Source organism: Panthera pardus, unplaced genomic scaffold, assembly GCF_024362965.1.
Source record: "Panthera pardus isolate Hobbes unplaced genomic scaffold, ASM2436296v1 HiC_scaffold_2, whole genome shotgun sequence".
Taxonomy (NCBI): domain Eukaryota; kingdom Metazoa; phylum Chordata; class Mammalia; order Carnivora; family Felidae; genus Panthera; species Panthera pardus.
In genome coordinates this window covers 55,368,250-55,393,551 of record NW_026526765.1, presented here as the reverse complement: position 1 = coordinate 55,393,551, position 25,302 = coordinate 55,368,250, and the positions used below count along the sequence as shown (strand labels likewise).

Below are 25,302 nucleotides of genomic sequence, written 5' to 3'. Positions count from 1 at the left end.
AAAATAGACTGAGAAATATGTTATATCTATATCTATATATATATTTTAAGACTGAGATATATATATCTCATCATAACCATGGTTATATAACCATGGTTATGATGATTACCACAGGGCAAAACTCTAAAGTAGAAACACAAAAGATAATGAGAATGGTATATAAACATAACATCCAAAAAAAGATATCAAACTGTAAGAAAAAATAGCAAGAGGAGAAGGAACAGGAAAGAACTACAAAACTGGCAGAAAACAATTAACAAAACGGCAGTATTTACCTATTTGTAACTACTTTAAATGTACTGGACTAAATTATACTATCAAAAGACACAGAACATACAAACTACCAAACCCAAAACAGAAAGACATAGACATTTTAAATATTAATATAAATATTCAACATATATTTAAAAAACTCATATAACCCAATGACATAACAGCAACAAACCAACCAATACAATTAAAAATAGGCAGAGGATCTGACATACAAATGGCCAAGAGGGACATGAAAAGATGTTCAATATCATTAATCATCAGGGAAATGCGAACTACGATGATATATTACCTCACATTTGTCAGAACGGCTATTGTCAGAAAGACAAGAAATAACAAGTGTTGCTAAGGATGTGAGAAAAGAGAATGCCCACGCACTGTTGTTGGGAATGTAAACTGGTACAGCTACTATGAGAAACAGTATCTAGGTTCCTCAGGAAACTAAAAATACAGATCCCTGTGATCCAACAGTTCCACTTTTGGGCATTTATATGAAAAAACAAAAATGCTATTTTGAAAAGATAATTTCAGGGGCGCCTGGGTGGCTCAGTTGGTTGAGCATCCAACTTCAGCTCAGGTCATGGTCTCACAGCTTGTGGGTTTGAGCCCCACATCAGGCTCTGTGCTGATGGCTCAGAGCCTGGAGCCTGCTTCAGATTCTGTGTCTCCCCCTCTCTCTGCCCTTCCCCCACTCACATTCTGTCTCTCTCTGTCTCAAAAATAAATAAAATTTTGAAAAGATAATTTCACCCCTAAGTTCACTGCAGCATTACTCACAGTGGCCAAGATATAGAAAAAGCCAAGTATCCACTGATGGATGAATCGATAAAGAAGATGTGGTATACATACAATAGTATACTATTCAGCCATAAAAAAATAAAATAAAATAAAATTTTGACGTTTGTTTCAACATGATGAATCATGAGGGTAATATGTTAAGTGAAATTAAGACAAATATATATGATTTCACTCATATGAGGAATCTAAAACCAAAGCAAATGAACAAACAAAACAAAATTCACAGATGTAGAGAACAGATTGGTGGTTGCCAGAAAGAGGTTGGGGGGACATAGAATACATGAAGGGCTCAAGAGGTATAAACTTCCAGTTATAAAATAAGTAAATCATGGGGATGTAATTTATAATATGGTGATGATAGTCATTAATATTGTATTGCATTGTATATTATGTAACTTTACATAGTTACAGGAGGAAACCAAACTTACTATGGTGATCATTTCCCAGCATATACAAATACTGAATCATGTTGTTGTATACCAGAAACCACTATAATGTTTCTTGTCAATTATACCTCAAGAAAAACAATAAAAGAAAATGCAATTAATAAATAGGTAGAAATGACAGAAAAGAATTCTATTTTTGAGTCAAATATATACATTGATCTCTTTTCTGAGTATCTTTATCTACTTCTGATTTTAATAAGAGTTCAACATATAAATACACAGAGAATTAAATAAAATTATAGAGTTTTTTTTCCCCATAAAAGCATACTGATCTTTTTCTCCAATGTATTTTGTCCTATTTAAAGTGTCATCCCATTCCTTTAATTCCCTTCTCTTGCCCAAACTTACATGAGCTTTTTGAACATGCCTGAGAAGGTATTTTTCATCCCTTACAACCAAGTCCTGATCATTCGTGTCATTCTCTGAACATTCTACAAGAGCCTAATCTGTACTTGTTTAGGTTTGGAAACAGAATGTAGAAGCAGAAATAGATTTTACAGTTCAGTTAAATCATAGCCTCCATCCAACTCCTTTTCAAAATGAAGACTTGACTGATATGCCGGAAATCCGAATCAATTCACAGCAGGATCTGTTTCTGATTTCCTATTCTGGGATTCTTTGTACCATATTCTGCTTATGAGATTCTGGAAGTATCTTTCTGTGGAGTCATACACAACTGTTCAAGAGTTTTGAATGATCACTGAAGCTGTTATGGACATCCTGAGTAGTATTAAATTATACATTGATTCATGATATTATCTTGGGTATTTAAATAAAAAAAATTTAATGTTTATTCTCATTTCAGAGACAGAGAGACATTGCAAGTGGGGGAGGGGCAAAGAGCGAGGGAGACACAGAATCCGAAGCAGGATCCAGGCTCTGAGCTGTCAACAACAGAGCCCAACACGGGGCTTGAATCCATGAACCGTGAGATCATGACCTGAGTCAAAATCAGACACTCAACCAACTGAGCTGCTCAGGTACCCTGGGTATTTAAATTTTTGTTACTAAGATATTATTGGTATAATTTTCCACAATAATATGGTTTTGTTAACCAATATACATATATGTTTACTTTACAAATTTATTCAACTTAATTTATGATTTTTGGTATATGTAATGTCTAATATGTGAAGGCTATGAACAATAAAAGTTTAACATATTTTCATTTTCTAAAAGCTGTTTTTCTTATGTAATAATTACCTACATGTGTTTGTTAGCAAGTGAATATAAGCCAATTTCCTTTCATTTAATATTCAATAATGTCATCAAGTTATCTAAGAGTTGTAACTAATTCAAGAAAATAAAATTATATACCTATAGATAATATTTTTCTACACAATTTTGACTTTTCTCCAAGTGCAATAGCAATTTCTGGACTTCACATCTGCTAAATATTACCAGGGTTATGGCACATTCTGTAGTGGACAAACATTACAGTGACTCTCAATGATTTCTGCATCCTTTTGTTCATGCTTTGCATAAAACCCTCCCCTTGAGTGTGGGTAGAAACTGTGACTTGCTTCTAACCAATGGAATGCAGTAAAGGTGATGGGATGTCATACCCATGATAATATTAAGTTATAAAATATTGTATTTACTAGTTTCTTCCACTCTCTGTTGCTGATTTTTTTAAATGTTTACTCCTTTTTAAGAGACAGAGCATGATGACTTTTCATGAATCCATTAGAGAACAGAGAGCACCAAGCAAATGATCACCCTAAAACCTAGAATGGCAGGTGAATCTAGGGTGTCATAGTCAAGATCCTACATGGAGCAGATCTGCTAGAGCACAAAACTTAAATGGTTATTTTGACAAACTGCTGCAGGCTGAATATCAAATAACCTAAGAGTGAGAAAGTTCAAGGGGCCACAATTTAAAGAAATCCCCACAAATTCATGGGTTTACCTCAAATAATCCCAATGATCCTCATAGCAAAGAGTCAAGAAAAAAAAGATTTTGGGGCTCCAGCAGATGGAAAAGATAAGTAACCATTTGGAAATATACTCACAGAATTCTATATAACAAGGTTTAATCCTTACTGGAAAACATTTTACTGATTGTTGTCTGAAGTGGGGGAAGGGAATTTCCCCAAATACAGGCTTTACTGTACCTTCAACTAAGCAGGGGGAAAAACAAAACAACAGCAAAAAAAAAAAAAAAAAAAAAAAAAAAAAAAAAAAAATAACAAAAACAACAAAACAAACACCCTAAGAAACACTTGTGAAGATCAAACATAGGCAAGGCATGTAGGATCATTAACAGACTGAGATTTAGTCATAAGATTATAAAATGCATCCCTTACTCCACTCTTTATCAACACAACAAAAGAGCTCCAAATCAATAACAGTGGATTACAGCGGAGAGATCTGCAAGGCACTGACTCTAAGGATGAGTTCTTAGGGAAGCCCAAAGACAACCCAGAGAAACAAAATTCAAATATAATACAGGAACTTGAAGCATCCATTACCTACAACTACAGCAAGCACTAAACACCACCCAACTCCTAGTCAGAGTAACCTAAAATCTCACACAAAAGACCTATGTATTTTAGTCCTTATTATCTGATACATTATGTTAGGCTTTCAACAAAAAATAATGAGTTATGCTAAAAGACAATAAAACAAAACAAAACAAAACAAAACCAACAACAAAAACATTGTGTGAAAATACAAAGTACACTTCAGAACCAGACTCAGATATGACATGCATGTTGAAACTCTCAGAAAAGTAGTTTAAAATAATTATGATTACTATATTAAGGGCTCTAATGGGAAAAGTAGAGAACATATGAAAAGAGATGTGTGATATAAGTAGAGATATGAAAACTCTAAGTATAAAAAGTTAGTGTAGAAATAAAAAGCACTACAACATAAATCAAGAATGCTTTTGATGGGCTCATTGGTACAATTGGACATGCCAGAGGAAAGAATAAATGAGATTTAATATAGGTCAATAGAAACATTCCAACTAATATGCAAAAAGAAAAAACAACAAGAATAATAACAGCTTAAAAAGAAAGGAACACACAAGACAATTTCAAAAGCTATAAGATACAGGCAATTAGATAGCAGAAGAAGTGAGAGGAGATGAAGAAGACATATTTGTAGAAATGTTCACTAAAATGTTTCCAAAATTATTAACAAATAGCAAACCACAGATCCGGGAAGCTCAAAGAACCAAACAAGATAATGACTAAAAATTCTATACCTGGGCATATCACATTCAAACTGCAGAGAAACAAAGATAAAAATGAAATCTGATAAGAAGCTAAAAACGAAAACAATTTAACTACAGAGGAAAGTAACAAGATGTACACAGACTTCTTGTCATAAACCATGCAGCAAAAAGAGAGTAGAGTGAAATATGTAAGTATTGAAAGAAAATAACCGAAAACCTAGAATTCTATAATCTTTGAAAACTGAAGGAGATACAAGGCTTTCTCAAACAAAAATAAAAAAATAAAATTCACTGACAACACAACTACCCTATATGAAATGTTTAACAAAGTTCTGAGGATGAAGGAATTTCATATAAGTCTAAAACTTGGATTTACATGAAAAATGGAATAGGACTAAAGAAAAAATAATTGAAGGAAAAATATTTTTAATTCCTATATTCTTCTTCTTTTTTTTTCTTACATTTCCAATTATTTTATCAAGGTAAGAAGTACAGAAGCATAACTTGCAAGTGCTCAACAATCAATAATCATTACTGAATGCAACTAAAAGTAGTACACTCTACTTTTTTTCGAAAAAATAAAACAATAGTTTACAATTCATTTAATGGCAACTGGTAATCATTAAATTGGCAATGGTTATCTTCAAAAGTTATTACACTAGCTGTGCTGTCATTTCTTAAGGATGATCAGATACCTAAAGTCACAGATGTTTCCCACATAAGATGCAACATATAAATCAGACTTGATTTATCACAAGCATTAACAAAACCAGACCTAGGGAAAGAATTATTTCTGGAGACATATGCATAGTCTTAATACAGTGAATATTTAGCCCACCTGGATTATTACAAAATCAGAACAACAAGAATATTTGCAGTAAATTTTCCTATTCTTAATTGATCCAAAAAGAAAACTGTTTGTTGAAAGTAATAATACTAATAATATATTTAATGATTATAGTATAGGGATGAGTGAAATGAATTACAGCAAGGTTAAAAGGGATGGAAAAGAGAAACTGAACATGCTCTTTTGTATGTTACTTGCACTACATGGGAAGCAATATAGTGTTAGTTGAAGGGGGATTTGGGTTATTTCAAGGGAAATAACTATTTTTTTAAAGAAACCTAACTGATATGCAAATACAGGAGATAAAATGGAATCATATAAAACGCTCAGTTAAAACCTGAGAAAGGATAAAAGGGGAAGCAGGAAACAAAAGACAATTATGATAAAAAGAAAACAGTTACAAAAAGGTAGATATTAAATCCAAATACATCAAGAATCACTTTAAATATGAATGGTTCACATATGTTAATTAAAAACAGAGATTGTCAGAGTGAGCTATCAAGCCAGAAATGACATGGATCAACTTTAAATGCTTATTCCTAACTGAAAGAAACCAGTTGGAAAAGGCTACAAACTGTATGATTCCAATCATATGTATGACATTATGGGAAAGACAAGACTACACAGACACTGTAATGATCAATGGCTGACACAGCATGGGACAAGAGAAGAATGCTGAACGGTGAAGCACAGGGAATTTTTTTAAGGTAGTGAAACTGTTGTGTATGAGACCAAGATGGTGGATGTATGACTATATATTAATCAAAACGTATTGAACTTTACAGCAGCACAAAGGTTGATCCTTAATATATACAACATTTAAAAAACTGTTTAGGATATCAAGGGTTCCCAGGAGGTAATGCAGACTGTAACAAAAGAATTTAACTCTATTAAAATTGTACGGACAACATCACTGGAGGACGTGGCGAAAAAGACGTTGACCTAAGTAACTTGGAAGTAAGGAAATCCTATAAAACACAGTGGGGGGGGGGGAAGAAAAGAAAAAGGACATAAGTCCTGTAGTCTAATTGATAATGTTGTTTCTAGTAATGGTATAGGTCTATAATTCTGATACTCCTATGTATGCACACTGGAAAGGAACAATAAGGTAAGTCGATAGCAGATGGTATGAGTCAGGTTTCTTATTATAGGAATGGGAATTTACAAATAAGCAAGGGGACAAAGACAGCAAGATTCATGTGGTAACAGATGAGAGTTGGAGACATCCATATCAATTCATGTTTAGCTTAATATAGATAAGCTTGTTATGTAATGACACTCCAGTAGCAATAAGTACACCTACTGTCCAAGTCTTGCTTTCATTGTTTGACAAAAGGAACGAGGGATCTTTAAAAAATGGCCAATTATAGTCAGGGGCTAATATAGCAGAAAATTTACAGTATCTTATAATGAAAGGAAGGAAAGGTCACAATGATGGGGGTATGTCATAGAACACAAGAGCCAAATGAAAGAGTTCTTGATGGTCAAGATGAAAATGTTTGTGCAAACAAAATAAATAAAATAGTTTTGGCTTATAACCCAAAGTATGATATAAATATCCACAGGTTAATACTGATACAAAAATAATTACAAAATAAATGAGAGAAAATATATAAGCACCTCATTCCAAACAATTGATACTTGATACTCTAAGGAGTCAGAATATATTTCTTCAAATCTTAATGTTGGCTTTTCATAGTAACTTCTTTCTAAGGAGTAGATAGCATAGAAAGGGAAGAAAAGACTAATTTTATAGTAGAGAAACCCAATAAAACCATATGTGCAAGCTATATAAGGCTAATGTCAATAGTGATAAATTATGTTAGTAATATGCATTCTTAATGTAACATAATGAAAATGGCACTTTACCTTTGTGATCATCCTACCAAAAATTCATAACCCCAATTTAACCATGAAAATGTGAGTAAATACCTGTGCAGTACTCCTCAAAACCATCAACTTGATCAAAAACAAGGAAAGTCTGAGAAATTGTCATAGCCAAGAGGAGTCTACGAAAATATGATGACTAAAGGTAATGTGGTATCCTGAAAGGGATCTTGAATAAAAATAAGACAAAATTAAGGAAATGTAAAAAAACTTCAGTAAATAATAATGTATCAGTATTGACCCATTAATTGTAACAAATGTACCAAATTAATATAAAAAGTCAACTATATCATTAATATAAGAAGTCAATTGTAGGAGACAATGGCTGCAGAGAATGAGAATTTTGTATTATCTTCATAAGTTATTATCAGTCTAAAACTATTCAAAAGGAAAAAATCTTAATGAGAAAAAAAAAGGTCAAAATATGGTGTACTTCCATGAATTTCAACATAAGAAAATACACTTGCCTTTTTAAGGCTTTAAGATGAATGGGAACTCAATACAGTAACATTGTTAAATGATTACTTTTGGTAATCGAAGAGGGTGGGTTTGAATCCTTGTTCTAATACTGAAAAGAAGAATTATCTTCAATGCTTATAAGTATTAGGTGCATGTGACACTAATATAATCACAACAGAAGAATTATGTACTGAAACCTTGAAGGGAAGAAATGCTTTCCAAAACAAGGTCAGATTACTTAATTTGAAGTTATAAATGCATCCGAATAGAGGCTAGTAGTGTGAATGCCAGTGAGCGTGTGTGTTTGCATATGTGTGTGACTGTTTGCATTTGTAGAAATCTGTGTTTGGAAAGCAATGGAAGCCTAGAAATGGAGCACAGAGTACCTAGTTTCAACAGTGTTTCCAGTCTAGTTCCAGAAAGAGGATGATCTGAATAAGAACTAGTATTCCTATGGTGGTAACAGGTAGAGTTGGATTCATGAAGCTATGTTATTCAGGTGAGAAACAATAAAATTCATCTATTTGATTTTTCCTGTGCTGTAACACATTTAGCAATTTAGTGTCTGACTATATTTAGGATTTCCATGTACATTTATACAAAGACAGTACACTGACCAGGAAAAAAAAATGGTGTATCTTCACATCTTTGTTCCAAATATCTCTCCTTTAAAATCTAATAGATGCCTGATTTGTATGCATCTATTCTGAGCTCAGTTAACCTGCAACATCCTTGGGTTTGATCAGCTTGTTATGTTTCAGGGCTTTTCCAAATAATATTCAACATTTTTGCATTTGGGTTTCTTCCAACTGCAACTTCTTCCTTCTTCAATCAAATTAAACATGTTTAATTCATTTGGATCTAAGATTAAAGTATTTATACTATAAATTTAAACTTCAGTAAGAGTTACTCATTAAATCAGTATAAATATTAGTAAGTGGAAATATTAGTATTAGTGTTACTTCATTTATAATAGTCACACCCATGTCATATGACCATTTTCCCAATTTACTCAAGAACATAAACATAAAATCATAAGAAACAAACACAGATTCAAAAGCATTTGAGAAAGAAAAATGGCATGTTGTTTTAGAGACACTTTTCTAAGGTATTTTCTAGGCTCAGTCAATTGTTTTGAGTTTAAATACAGAGAATGGAAAGTGTTCAGTGGCATTTAGTTTCATGATGACTTTAAAGCGAAGGAGGAAGGCTGGACAAAAACATGTAAGGCGTGACTCTCCCAAGGAGTCTAGTACAATAGTTATGACACAGGTATTGGAGCCAGATGGATGTGAAATGCAACTCCAGCAATCCTTACGGCTTGCTGATATTAAGGAAGTTTTCTACTTTCTCAAGGCCTCTTCTTGTTTCTTACTAGATAGGGACAATAATGCTATCCACTTTTATAATTGTAGCTTATCATACAACTAGTTCTCCATAACTTCTAATTATCATTGTAATTTCTTTTGTCAGTATGATCATTAGGATGATAGTTATTATTTTACTGTGCTACAAACACATAATCTGGTTCACTGATTGGGTGGGTGGGAAAAACTATCCTATCAAACTAGGATTCTAAATAGTATTAATTTCATCCAAATCAGACTGTGACCCAATACACTACTACAACTAATAATAATAATAATAACAACAACAACAATAAGTCAATTCCCTGCTTTTAATCTTTCTTCATACATAGGGCAAAAATGCTGCGAAGGATTGTAAATATATATTTTTTTCTTTAAGTATAAAGAAGAATTTAAATTATCATAAAGAAATAGGCATAATATTTCATATAAAAATCCAAAAGGATTGGACATAAAGATGGTCCTGTAATAACTACAATGACTAATAATATTTTCACTGTGTCATAATGGCTGTTAGTATATTGTACAGAAAGGAGTCAAACAAGAGTTCTAACATATCTACAATCTGCTTATAGTTCACTTGGTGCCATATGATTAGTTCTGGCCCATGGAAATGAATAGAAATGATATGCTACTTTGATACTGTGGAATTTGACATCCTTCCCATCTCTCTCTCTTTTATATCTGTCTCAACAACACTGGAGACTATGTTGTCCACAATGAAGATTGGATTTTCTGGAATCTGGATTTTCCAAGATACAGTTTAGTATACACTGTATGTAGTAAATAGTGCCTTTGGGATCAATAATACCTGTGGAAAGGAGAGGAAAGAAACAGGATTGGGCAGAGGATCAAATTTAAGCTGAGATCCTGGCACCTGTCTTGCTCTCTCCGGGAGCTAGAAAAATTTGCGAAGGGAAGGGAAGGGAAGGGAAGGGAAGGGAAGGGAAGGGAAGGGAAGGGAAGGGAAAGGAAAGGAAGGGAAGGGAAGGGAAGGGAAGGAAAGGAAAGGAAAGGAAAGGAAAGGAAAGGAAAGGAAAGGAAAGGAAAGGAAAGGAAAGGAAAGGAAAGGGGCCTATTTAACGTCAAATATTACATTGAAGCAGTCATGCCTTCACATACCTGCTTTAATCAGTCCTTAGATGCAATGAGTCCTTCTGTGACGCATCATCATGTCCACCACATTCCAAAAGGCACAATTAAAAGATGGAGAAAGGTTGCCAAAAGCAGCATTCGACTGTGACATTAAGATTAAGCCACTGGGTTTCAGGGCTTGTCTACTGCTTTGCTAGGGTTAGTTTTCCTAATACAAGAATATATTAGAATGTATTTATCTCCTATATGATATCTTCTATATTAATTCTTATATTTACTGCACTATTTTTTAAACCAAGTCAGTTTTATTTAGATCTATACTTGCACTGGCATATTAGGGAAATAATGTTATGAGAAAAAAAGAAAACCAGTTAGCATCTAATTTTATCATACTTAAAATACAACCTGTAGGACTGAAACCTTTCATAGAGATGCATTTTCCCAGATTAGATCTTTCATTGGTTTGGCAAGAGAAACATGCTGCTTAAAAAAAATAAAGAAAACATTATCATATAATGACCAATGGACATTCATTTTGGCTGTATGAGTAGTAATGCAGCTTCAAGTTTAAACAACATAAGGTTAAAAGACTATGAGCTTTCATGAATTTAAGAATAGCTGAAATAAATATTGAAGTGTAAATCCAATCCAATCCGGTATTGTTACATGATTTCTAATTTGCAGTAGTCATATACTGGTCTCAGAGAGTTAAATGTTAAGCAAAAGTACTCTGAGATGATATTAAGATCAAATGGCCACATAGCCAGGATGTGCATTTTGAATAACATTTCCTCAATGATGAGAAAAGAAATATTGGGTGCAGTGACTTTTAAACAATGGCCGAATAAGGTTACAATAAAATAAATCAGAGAAGTGAGATGGTTTAATGGCTTTTTAATGAGCCTAATGTTTTCCGTTTTAATGAGCCCTCTTACATCAGCTTTAATTATTTTATGAGAATGAGAAATGATTGAGAAATGGCTTGCATTAATTCAATTTTCTGTTCAGTCTTCCCACAAGCCATTATGGCATAGTGGCTAATGGGAGTCAACTTGGATAAGTGGGAACTTGGATAATAGGACAAGTCTCGGCTAAATTTAGTTAGACACTTGATATGTTAACTGGTGATAAGGTTATATTTCCTCATTTTGCAAAGAGTGCACACCAAATGCCCACAAAGTATTTTAACACTATAGCACAAGCAAAAATTAATTAGGGCAGTTTAAATGAAGTATAATTTGTCCTAATTAATTCAACAAAATTGTGTTAAAAATCTCCTAGCTTTTTATTAGTGACCTGTTGAGATTAAAAATGTACAAAAATAACTGAATTTTGAAATACAAATCTTTGATATAATCTGTGCTTAAAACCATGTCAAGCTTTTATAATATAATACATATAAGGACACAATTTTCCTACTACCTAAAAGTAATATTAAACAAATTCTTTAGCTATGAACCAAATAAGGCATGTCATATCCCAAATCTATGTCAAACTGTCACAAGAAGCAGGTGATATTAAACAAAATATAAAATAAATTAAAAAAATGATGTTGTTCTCTGACATATTAATCAATGTATTTTACAGTGAGTAACAAAAAACCAACTCTTAACTAAGGCTAAAAAAAACAAAACAAAACAAAACAAAACTGCGTGGCTCATTAAATTGACAGGAAAATTCAAGAATTAGGCCAGAAAGCATGAGTAGGAACAAAGTGGTTACACAGCAAATACAATCCATGTACAATTCATATATGATCCATATCGACCCAATGAGGACATCCCAAGCAATAGAAGTGTGAACTCCAGCAAGTTTCCAAAAGTACTGGGTGCCAGGCATGGCTGCTAGAACCAAAAATAAGGCCAGTCCAGAAACTGGATATGATATGCTGGTCTTACTGCTATTCTCACAGCTTGAATAAATCCTCTGCTTGACTATTGCAATGCAAAATCTTTACCAGGTGTAAAATTGGCCAAAATTCATTCTGAAGCCTGCTTCCTAGCTGCAAAAGAACCACAAAAGTGAGTATGTAACATTTTAGTCCGTTTCATGGGAGGTTGATTCTCCTCCCAACAAAAATTCTCAAAGAGAGAATACCCAAAAGGTAGCCAAAGAGGTTTCGCAGTTTCGAAAAAAAAAGTAGAGTTCACTATAAATTATATATAAAATTAAAGAGAGATATAAACAGTAAGGATTAATAGTTAATAATTTTAAGAAGCAAGCCAGCAGCAGTTGTAGTTCACTCCAGGGAAATGCAACTTTATCAATTCAATTCAAATGGAGTATATGAAAACCTCTATGTGATAGGTGCCATATTTAGTCCTCTATAGGAATACACAATGGAGGGGAAAGAGAGAAGGACTAAGCACCTAACATTTTCTAAAGTCACCAAGGTGATAAATATTTAGCTAATCTTTTTTCAATAGGACCTGGCCTTCAAGGATTTAAGTATCTTGTATGGAGAAAAGAGGAGCAAGCTAATAAAGAATAAACTATGTATGTAATATGTTCTAAACTCTCCTAAACATTAAAAAAAGAAAGCAAGACAGAAATGAAAAAGAGGAAAGACTGTATCTAAGGCATGAGATATTATATTCATCAGGAGACACATTAAAAAAGTTTCCTCTGGCAAATAGTAAAATGTGACAGAAAATAAAGATTTTAATATTATAGCAATATAGAAAAGTTTACTTCTTTTATTAAGATGTTTAAAAATATTGATTACATGACTGTTTATAATAAAAAAAAACACTTCCTCTAGAAAGGGCACTTTGTCATGATTTTATTTTTTCCAAATGTTCCTATGTATACATACCTATCTTTATACATGTATAATAATGCTTATCCTAGTCTAGTAGGATACACAGCCCTTGAACAACACAGGTTTGAATTGTATGGCTCCACTCATATGTAAATCTTTTACAACACAGTACTGTAAAATGTATTTTCTCTTCCTTACAATTTTCTTAATAACATTTTATTTTCTCTAGCTTACTATATAGTTTTAAAAATATAGCATAAAATACATAGGACACACATAATATGTGCTAACTGACTGTTACTGGTAAGGCTTCAGGTCAATAGTAGGCTATTAGTGGTTAAGTTTTGGGGGAGTTAAAAGTTCTATGCAGAATTTTGACTGAGTCGGGGGTCAGTACCCCTAACCCCTGTGTTGTTCAAGGGTCAACTGTATGTGGAATTGCAGCAACATAAGAGAGGAAAAAGGAAGAAGAAAAAAAGTAAAGGAGGAGAAAAACTCCAACAACATATTAAGACAGAATATCTAAATATATCACTAATTTAGGAAACGGCAAGGACAAAAGAAGATAGTAGAGGATATACTGCACTGTCTCCAGGTGAAGAACAAGTAAATCACCCCAGAATTCACCAAATGAGACATTCCTTTCCATTCATCTCAAAAACATTCACAAATCTTCATTATGAGTTTTGATAGTCAACTCCTCAGTCGCATCACAAAATCCGCCTCCTATAACATCAAGGAAATTGACCCAAAAGTATTGTAAGCTACCACTTTTTCTCTAAACCTCTAAGAGTTCCTTTCTATACTCAGTCCTATTTATCCAATTTGTATTTTTAATCCAATTCCCTCCTGTTTTCCCTAGGATTTATTATTCTGTGCCTTCTTCCAATGCTTCCTCCCTTTTGTCTATAAACAAACTTCAGAGCTCACATTCTCCACTCCCCTTCCACACTTCACTACCTCCAGTTGATACAAAATCTTTTTCCTGCCCAAGCCATTTAAAACTCTTGAAAGAATCTTTTTAACCACTTCTATTCCTCACTGCTTTCTCCTGTTTTCTTGAAATCTGACTTCTGCTACCAAAAGATTTTTCAAGTATTTTCACTAAATGCTCTAATGAGCTCCCAAATGTCAAGTTTAGTAGCAACTGTTTACTATTCCTCTGATTGGGGTTACTTGCTAAATTTTGGAATTGCCAATCACTCCCTTTTCCCTGAAATTCTCTAGCTGCTTGGTTACTTTACTATGATGTTGAATTGTTATGGATTTCCTAATACAGACCCCTATCTCTTTTATCTCTTCCCTGGATCCTCTTCACTTCCCTTTCCTGTACAACGTGACTTTTAAAAAATTTGTACTCATGATTTTGTATTCCACATTATGCTTCTGACTAAAGATTCTCTTCCTGAATGATCCTGTATGATTCCATAGGTTCAACTATGTCCTTTATGCTGATAATGCCTTACTTATTAGCTTTAGTCCCAACCTTTCCCTTGAACTTCTTACATATATTTAATAACTATCACACATCTGTTTTTGATTGTTACAGAGCTAACTCATTACCAAAGAGTCAAAAACAGAACTCCCCACCTCCCTGCTACATCTTGCCCCCTCTTGTATGCATGTTTGCATTTGTGCCACCAATAAATATCCCGTCATAAGCAATTTGTCTTTGTCCCTACATTCAGTTCAGTCACCAAGGCCTATTGAGTTACCTGCTACGTACTTTCAAATCTATATTCTCTTCTCCATCCCCACTTGCTGTGTTTTAATTCACTCCTTTATTACTTGTTCCTTGTTCTATAAAAAGACTTCTAAAAGTAACATCATACAGTTTCATCTACAGTTAGGTTTATCACTGTGTACAGACAATAAAACATGGGACATATTAAGCGTAAAATATAAATTGTTTTATTGTGTAAAGATTGTTTTATATAAGCTTCATTTTTATAAATTTCTGATCTTATATTCATATACTAAAAACTGCTAGCATTTATTTTAAAAATCTGCTCAAGTTGTGAAGAAGCCTTTCAAATAGCATTTCGAAAATTGACATTAGTGAACATTAGTGTTCTGAAATATTTTAATGTTTCCCCCCAAATTTCCAAGATTAAATATGCTTGAGAAATGTTCAGTTAAATAAATTAGATATTTCTATATTATAGGACTTATCAAAGCTTTTATTACGTTAACATGTGCCAAGAATTTTAAGAGGAATGTATCATCCTCAGTATTCCATAAGCATTTGTGACTGCAGAACCCCTCTATTATAGCGTAGCTATTAGCATACTTAGAATAATCTTTTTTTAAATTTTTTTAACGTTTATTTAGTTTTGAGACAGAGAGAGACAGAGCATGAACAGGGGGAGGGTCAGAGAGAGAGGGAGACACAGAATCCAAAGCAGGCTCCAGGCTCTGAGCTGTCAGCACAGAGCCCGAGGCGGGGCTCGAACTCACGGACCGCGAGATCATGACCTGGGCCGAAGTCGGACACAACCGACTGAGCCACCCAGGCGCCCCAAGCATACTTAGAATAATCTTAATAACATTACTTGAAAATACCATTCCAAACTATTTACAGAAACAATGAACTACACTTAGGTATAAATAATGTGATATTTTTAGGTGACATGAAATAAACTGTTTTCATATTATTAGTTAATTTGCTGATGATTACTTTCTAGTCATTTCTGAATATATTGATTTCTGAAAAGCAAATTAAGACACTTGGAGTACGGAGAAAAGATGAGTTTGAAATCATTTCGTGTGTTAAGTGTGATTCCCAATGGAGTCTATTTAAATCCTTCTGAGATACTCATCCTTAATATCACTAAGAAATACAGGATTAGGCTGGAATAAATTAGTGAGGTGATTAATTAAACTAGAAATATTTATCATTATTAAAAAGTGATATCTCAGGAAATCTAAATCTATCTTTTCAAATTCATGCTTAACCTGGACTCAATTTAATAGACTCACTTTAGTATACTGACCTACAGCTCCAGTGTATAACGTAGACACTATGGTTAGCACAAGAATGTGATGGATTTTAGAGGAATGCAAGTGTGGACTTCTGAATTCATGTTTAATCTTACTTCACCTTGAATCTTACAGAAACAAAATGATTATCTGGAACCTCTATGAATCTTGGAATGAAATAGAAAATTCTCACATAATTGAATCTGGTTTGCATAATTTTGTAGCATACATGTATACATTCATGCATACTAAGTGATCTTCTGAATATATGTTTCTATCATTTTGATGGAGAAGAAGAGTAGTGATCTAGACGACTACCTACACATTATTTCTCTGTGCTCAGATGTTTCATTTTAAGTATGAAGAATTACTTTTTTTCTTGTGGGATAAAAGTTCATCTCACAATCACATGTCAAAAAGTGCAGCATTAGGCATACTTCAGGGAGAAAATTCATTAAAAATCACCCAAGTTGACTACCTACTGGACCAAAGAGCCCTGGAGGGATGAAGGCTGTGGAGATCACTCCTAATGAGTAGAAGGAAGCAAAATGGAGAGATCCATTGTGGCCCTCAGATGAATTCATACCTATGTCCTAAAAAAGCAAATTAGAGGCCAGTCCACCTTAGCTAAAGAAGTAGGAATTGCCAAGAGAAAATTGACCACATAGCAGTCAATTAAGTGGATGTATTTTCCTCTCCTTCCTCATCTTACCAGCACATTGCTATAGGAGAAAGAGGGATCAAGTTTCAGAGACAAAAAATGCCTCGCTCTCTCCCTACCTTCTAACACCTGCAGTAGGTAGGCCCCCAGCTCAAGTCTACATGGGGAGAAGATGATAATCAAGATGAAAGAAAGCTTTTATAATGATTGAAGTGGACTTCAATCAGTGATTGAAAATTACTTACCAGAGATGTGAATAAAACCATTTTGATAGACCACAGTTGAAAGAAGTGATTGTAGAAAAACACACTCTTTGTGTTTACACCCCCAGTGAGTTGAGATTACTCAATAAACCAGTTTTACTGTGATTTTCATATTACATGGTCCCTAAACACAAGTCGATTCCTTCTGGGGCTTAACGAGAGAAAGAACAATCTGTCGCATCTCTGGGACAAAAATTGTGTCAGACTTGCTGAGAGAAAATATGCCCATCTACAACACAAATTCATCCTAAGGAATTTTCAAAAGCAATTTTGACTCTTGGTAATTTTTTTCCTGCATGCTTTACCATACAAGCCATTTGTAAAATTCAACTTCTCTATGTAGTGCAACCAGCAAGTGGGCTGGTTTCATCATTGTTTTATTCATGAGGACATAGGCTGACTAACCTAGAATTTCAGGCTATTGTAGATGACCAATAATCACAATTTGCCTGCAGCTGAAGAGTTTCCAGGATGTGGGACTTTCAGTACTTAAATTAGGAAAGTCCTGGACAAATCAAAAAGAACTGGTCACCCATCTAGTTCTACTTATTCTTCAAGGAGTAACCAAAGTGTCATTTCTTTCATTGCATCCTCTTCTCTATGTCTCAGAGTGCAGAAACATTTAGCAGCTTGATGTATTATTAAGAGATTTATTTTTTTAACTTTTTTATTTATTTTTGAGAGACAGAGAGAGAGAGAGAAAGGCAGAAAGAGGGGGAGACACAGAATCTGAAGCAGACTTCAGGCTCTGAGCTGTCAGCACAGAGCCTCGACGTGGGACTTGAACTTGTGAACTACAGGTCATGACCTGTTCCTAAGTCCGACGCTTAACTGACTGATCCACCCAGGTGCCCCACAGCTTTATGTATTATTAAAAGTAGAAAAGGGATGCTTGGGTGGCTCAGTCGGTTGAGCATCACTTCATCTTAGGTCATGATCTTGCTGTTAGAGACTTCCAGCCTCACAGTGGGCTCCCTGCTGTCAGCCTGTCATCATAGAGCCTGCTTCAGATCCTCTGTCCCCTTCTCTCCCTGACCTCCCCCGTTTGTGTGCATGCTCTCCCAAAAAATAAATAAAACATTTTTTTAAAAAAGGTAAAAAAAAAAGTAACAGCTTAATTTTTCCTATATTTAAGTGAATTGGTTTCTTATTGTTAATGTAACAAATTAACACACGTTTATTGGCTTAAAACAACACAAATTTGTTACATTACTACTTTAAAGTCAGAAGTCTAAAATGTATCTCACTTTGCTAAAATTCAAGTGTTGCCAGAACTGTTGCTAATCCAGGATGTTCTAGAGAAGAATCCATTTCTTTGCCTTTTCCAGCATCCAGAAACTGCCGCATTCCCTGACTAATGGCTCTACCTGGCTCCAACTTCTGCTTCCATCATCACAACTCCTCTGACTGACTCTCTTCTCTTCACTTTACATGGACACTTTTGATTACACAGGACCAACCTGGATAATCCAGGATAATCTCTCTCATCAAGATCCTCCCTTAATTAGATCTGTAAAATCTCACATAACATGTACAGTAACATTTTCAGGTTCCAAAGTTATGATATATTTGGGGGCCATCATTTCCCCTATAACATTAGGCATTAAGGAAGTGCTTTCAAAATTATTAATTTAATGCACAAAAAAATTGAAGCCACACAAGTCTCCAACAATCCCAAATTTCTACAGGACTATATGAGTTTAACACACTAAAAAACATTACATTTTCTATGACTTTTGGGATCAATTCGATTTGGCCTATTTTTTGTTATGTATCTTCACTTTTTGTTAGATGTCTATTCCTTCACCTTATAATGAGTCAGAAAAAATACTGTCCTTGATTCTCAAAATTTCAAAAGAATCAAGTTTATAACACCTTAGCATTTTACTTGCTTGAGACATAGAACTTCTAAAAAACTTTCCCACAAAATGTTCACAGCTGGTACCAGCTTAAAACAAAGACTATCAGGGCACCTAGGTGACTCAGTTGGTTAAGTGTGAGACTCTTGGTTTCAGCTCAGGTCATGATCACATGGTTCGTGAAGCCCTGTGTCAGGCTCCGTGCTGACAGTGTAAAGGCTGCTTGGGATTCTCTCTCTCTCTTCCTCTCTCTCTCTCCTTCCCCCATCCTTACTCTATCTCCCTCTCAAAATAAATAAAGTTAAAAAAAAAAGAGAGAGAGAGAATCTCTTTTGATTCAATGTTTCCGTGGTGAATATTTTCAAGCTTTAATCCTACCTATTTGACAAATTCTGGTTATTTGTTAAAAACATGATATCTTTTGGGAAACCTGGATGGCTCAGTCGATTAAGTGTCTAATTTTGGCTCAGGTCATGATCTCACAGTTCATGAGTTCAAGCCCCTGGTCAGGCTCTGTGCTCAGAGCCTGGACCCTGCTTTAGATTCTATGTCTCCCTCTCTCTCTGCACCTCCCTCATTTGCATTCTCTCTTTCTCTCAAAAGTAAAGATGAAAACAACTTTTTTTTTTTTAACATGGTATCTTTTTACAGAGACACAGTATCCCTAGTAAATTAAAGATGTTCTTCTTCCTTCTTAACAGCAAATGATAATTAGTCAAATTTAACATCTTGTTCTTCTAACTCACTTTCACATTTAGAATTGGGTAGGTAAAAAATGGCTATCCTAGAGCAGAGTTCATTATTACAGTAAATACTCTTAAAATCCTGTACAAATTCCAAGGCCCTTATTCCAAGGACAAGAAATTGTTATGTCTCTTCTTTCCCCTTCGTTCATTCATTTATTCACTAAATAAACAATTACCGATCTCTTACTATATGCTCGATGTCTCAAACAAATATAAAAACCTCTTAAGGCAGAAATGAGTAGTGATTAAAGCACGGGCTTTGAAAATAGGTTTGTTTTCAAATTCTTGATAAATTGAGCAAGTAGACGCTTACCTTTAGTCTGACCCTCCTAATTGATACAATTGTCGTGAGGTCTCAATTAGCTAATACGTTGAAAAAACTTACCATAGGGAATAAGATATCACTTAACTCTCTGCAGAAACTAACACAGTACTAAGCAAATAATTCATAAACCAAAGTCTTTATTGTCTTATTAAATCATACCATATTGCCATTATATCTGCCATAAAGGATCCTAATGCAACTAGGTTTTTTATTCAGATTTTAATATAAATCCCTCAACAATGTATTAACTACTGAAAGTAATTTATAAACTGAGACAATCTGGCTTGTTAGAGATATGACTTCTTACATTTTAATGTTATAAAATATCTCAATATTTTATTTAGTTAATAAAATCTGGGTATAGATTTCAAGCTTCTTTGTTGAATTTGCAGAAGCTGCCATATTCAGCACTTCTTAGAGCATCTATGAGTTTATCAGAATCTTCTTAGTGAAAAAATAAAGCAAAGCTTACTTCTTTTGGGGTTTTAGAGGCAGGGAGAAAACTAAGATATATCTCATAATTTTAGATAAAACCGAACACTTGTTTAAGAATGAAAAATAGATCTCTACAACAGGCAAAAACTAAGCTCCAAGGACATTAAAACAGGAAGACCAGCTGAAGTAACCAGAAGTGTGGGCCTAATATAGCCACAGAGAAGGTGAACCATCTTATGGGAGGATGAACAAAAACTTGGATAGAATCAGAGAAAGAGGCAATGAAGAATGACTTTTGATATGCTTGTTTCTGTTGGTTAGTTAATTGGCTTGATCGTGTTTAAGTATGTGATTCTAAGGCTCAGGGTTTGAGAATATCATCAGAACTACAGAATTTACGATTCTCTTTTTGTCCCCAGTCAAGTCAATATATATAATGTCTCATGAAGGTGCATACCTACATGCTTGGCTTGGTCTTCTGGCTGGCATTGCTGCTTGGGGGAAATGGTGTTCTGGAAGGAGGCAAAAGCGCAAGGGCTCCTGGTGCCAGATTTGAGCACTTAGAACAGCTACCCTTATTCTGCACTAGAGTGCTACACCTAACCAGAAGAGAAATACCCCACGTAGTCAACAGATTTATTAAGTAATTTTAGATAATTCTGCAATTTGGTGTTTGTTATTAAAAGTCACAGCAACCAATGAGACTCTTTGGAATAGTTCTATGCTATTCTATAAACTGGACAGAAGATATGAATTCTGTAAAATCATTTCTGGCATACTATTTTAAGCTAACGTGGCATTTTTTTGAGAAATCTGGTAAGTCTAATAATCAGCAAATCAAGTTACATAAAGTAATGGAAGACTGCTATATATAGAATGCACATGGCTGAGTCACAACTACCAGAATGAAGTATATATTGTGAAATACTTATAACAGGTTTAATTCCTAGATATAAAACGTGTCAAGTCAGTAAGACACATAGAAAAATGAAAGAGGTAAAGAGGAGGAGGACACAGAGGGCCATGTTCTAAAGACATGTTCTTAAAGACATCCAGCTGACATTCAATGGAAAGGAGCAGAGTGTCTGTCCAAAGCTGATGACATAGGCACTTAGCCTGTCTCCTGGCAATAAAGCCCTGTCTTAATATTAGTGATGTTATCATGAGAAAAGCCATATGTTAACAAAATAAACTAATTTGACCTAAGATGATATCACAAGGGGATGGATTACGGCTGCAAATAAAAGAATCCCAAAACTTTTTGAAAACTCAAGCTTTGTTACTTTTCCAGCTGATACTGTCATCTGCCTAGAGGTTTATAAACCCATTTACTACACGTGTGGCTGTATGGCTCCACAAGAAGAAAGTCTAGAGTTAAAAAGTGGTGGGATTAATGTTCTAGGAATGGTGATTTCTGTGACATAGAATTCCTTACCAGACACTCTGGAAATTACTGTTTACTTTGCTTGCCTAATGGTGTCACTGAGAAATATCAAGTGCTAATCCTCAAAACAGAAATTAGAATCAATGCCCAACACATTGAAGTGAAATGATCATTCTTGAAATACCCAGAAAGGGAAGTATCTTAATAGTCCATTTCTTCCAAATGTTCCAATACTGATATTTTGCCTGATCCCGTAAGTCTGCAATAAAGGCATACATATATAGTTGAACAAGAATATACAACTATTTGTACTCTCCTAATGCAGTTTGCCATAATCTTCTGGTTGACACTGTATCAGGGATGCTCATAATAAAGAGCAAACAAGTAACTACTTCAAGTCCAAAATTAAATATGAGCAATCAATTTCTCTTAGAAAGGGTGAATTTTTATAATTTGTTTTTGCCTTATCCTTGCTCAAATAAATTTTCATGTGAAGTTTATAGAGAATCTTTTGTGGCGATAGTCAGGTATTACAACAACACATTCCTCTCCTTTAATGGTACATACACATATGGGTAAAATGACAAGTGCTCAGATTGACTCAGTTAATGGTTTGTGCCCTTAAAATTTGTGAAACATAATCACTCCATTCATCATTTGCAAAAATGAAATTTTTATCTTCTATAGCAGGAAATTAGGTGGCTGAAGGCTAGAAGTACAAATCCATCTTCTACTAATAAGGTATTAAGAAGCACAAGCAAACAGTACACTAGCTTCTCCTAAACTACAAACACAAAGAAGTGGTAAGCCACATGAAATATTCACCATCAGGACTTTCGAGGTAGGCAGATTCACAACAACAGCACACAAGCTTTGTCAGGAATCGTTGAGAGATTGAAAGCATACTTAAAGGATTTATTAAAGCAATAGAAGCAACCTCAACTCTAGTTACCATGATTGCAGGGATTTTTATGGCCATGTATTTAATCTTCCTGTGCTGTAACAGATAAGTTATGCTTTCAACTGATTTGTGTACAAAGAGTTTTCTCAATCTTTTCTAGTACTATATAGTACTGAGGTGTCGCTTTTTGACTTGCTAAGCGAAGCATTAATAGGACTCTCAGCAGCAAGATAGAATAGGTAATAAATATAAAGGTTTAATGTTACAATGATTTATGCTGTAGGGAATATTGGCTTAGATTATAAGGTATGATTATCTTTTATAATAAGAAATTATGAGAGAAATAGAATGTCGGCAAAAGTACTTTCTAATGCTCTCTTATCGGTGAGATCTTTTTACATGAATATATTGGAGGTATAATCTCGATTTGCTGAATAGTAAAGGTGATTTAAATAGATGCTCAATAAAATACTGCTGTTCCTAGAGAGGGTTTTTTTACGGATTGACATTGGTCTTTTAGTATTCGACCATCTCATTCAGCTATAGTATTTCATTGGAAAAATAATTTGTTTGGTGAATGTTTTATGAGTGGATTAAAACAGCAGACAATTATTGTAGTAATGGGAACCAGAATAAAAGACCATTATACCACTCACCCCTTATAAACACCAGATGGTAATAGGTTTATGTATAAAGTAACATGAGTTCCTAGCATTTTAGGAATGCTACTATCTTTTGCACACTGATTAATTATCTTTTGCTGCCAAATAAATTACCCCCAAATTTTGTGACTTTAAACAACATTTTTAATCTCACAGTTTCTGTACATCAGGATCCAAGTACAACTTAGTCAGGTGTCTGTGACTCAACATTTCTCAATGAAGGTTTGGAGTCAAGCTGTAGGCCATGCCTTTGCACTTCTGTGAAGGCTCAAGTGCAATGCAAGATTTGTGTCCAAACTCACTTGTGTGATTGTTGGAAGGCTTTATTTAGTGCTTCACAAGATTTTAACCGCGGTCCTTATTTCCTCATAATGTGTCGAAGCTCAGGGCCTTAGTTCCTCATTAAATGTTTTGGACTGCTCGACAGGGCATCATTTACCCTCAATATATTCAAATTATTGAGCATGTAATAAATGGACTATGAAGTCTTCTAAGAGTCTGCCTTACCCAACTATTCATTCAAAATTATTTGAAATAGTACGCAAAAGCCCGTATTGGAAAGATTTGAGATTTGAGCCTAGTATCTTCAAAACATTTTTTTAATGTGTGTTAGGTAGATATAATTAAATTGCTCTGGATATTCAATTATTTATAATGCCAAACATACGGATCCATTGTCACCATAAGCATTTAGCCTTGCAACCACCTGATCCCATTTGGGGTTTGAAAATACGTTCAGCACAGTTATACTTTAGATATGACATTCAAAACTATAATTGCATCGAAGGATGAAGGTTCCTATTAAAAAGTCCTAAAGTTTAAATTTTAGAGAAATACTCCAAAAGGTATGTAATACAAGTGAAGGTCAAGAGTGGGTGTTTATGGATGTAAGTATTCAATAAATGTGGTATTCTTTCTCTTCTGGAAGGAATGTATGACAAAGGAGGGTTATGACTTCTAATACAACATTAAACAAAGTAAGGAGAAAACTTTAAGATGGGAAAAACAGTTCTTAGATTTGTCTCTCAAATTTCTGCACAAATATCCCACAATAACACAGATCCTTAACTAGGAAGCATTTCTTGTTTGAATTTATATCTACTGCATTCTTCTTTGAGCTATCACTAACATATACATCAACTATTAACAGTAACTATCATATTAATTTAAGAAATTAAATGGTAAGCTAGATAATTTCTTTGTTTTTTAGATCACTAATGTAAAGGATATTGTGTTTTTCTAGTCAGTTTTTCTAGTATAGTTCCCTTCAGTGCAACCTAGAGATAGATAAGAATGTAGACTCTTTCCTGTTAGAAATAAACAAAATACTACATAGTAACATATTTCATTACAGAGAATCCTCTCTTTGTCTCAACTTGCTATGAAGTTAATGCATTTTTCTGAATGCATACACAGCTAGATACATAGATATAGATATCTCTAACAGCACAGGCCTCTACCATCATTACATATAAAATGGTAAAACTGCACTGAAAAACAAATGATACAGGTTTTGCGTGTACATCTTTTTAGATAACTGAACTTTCCCATCTTGTACTTGAAGCCATATGTTAATAAGCTTTACATGAAAGCAGAAATCCTGTACCTAAAAGAGAAACAGCCACATAAAAACACGTTTTTGTGCTAAATGAATAATAAATTATAGGTTATGTGTTTCTTTAATTTTAGAAGATGCATAATTTAGGATGATAAATAATTAACATATCAAAGCATTCTAATTTAACTGATGCACAAGAACAGCTAAGACATGAAGTATCCTGTTTGTGCTTAAAATACATCTTCATAGTAGAGAAATATAGCAGCTTTTTATTACTAACAATTATGATTTCCAAAGGGTAATTTCAGCTTATCACTTTAAAATATTAGGAAATGTAAAAAAGTTCCATTTCTTATATGGGATATGTAAGTACAAAATGGTGGAAGGCAGAAAGAAAGGTGTAATTAGAACTGTGTTA

At 34.1% G+C, this 25,302-nt stretch overlaps 1 non-coding gene across 1 annotated transcript; it reads right to left on the bottom strand.

Moving 5' to 3' along the window:
* Positions 1–5,441: 5,441 nt before the first annotated feature.
* Positions 5,442–5,573, bottom strand: LOC128778462 (small nucleolar RNA SNORA72). Its single transcript, XR_008424048.1, has one exon. It is a non-coding gene; the product is annotated as a small nucleolar RNA SNORA72 (small nucleolar RNA).
* Between the last annotated feature and the right edge of the window lie 19,729 nt (positions 5,574–25,302).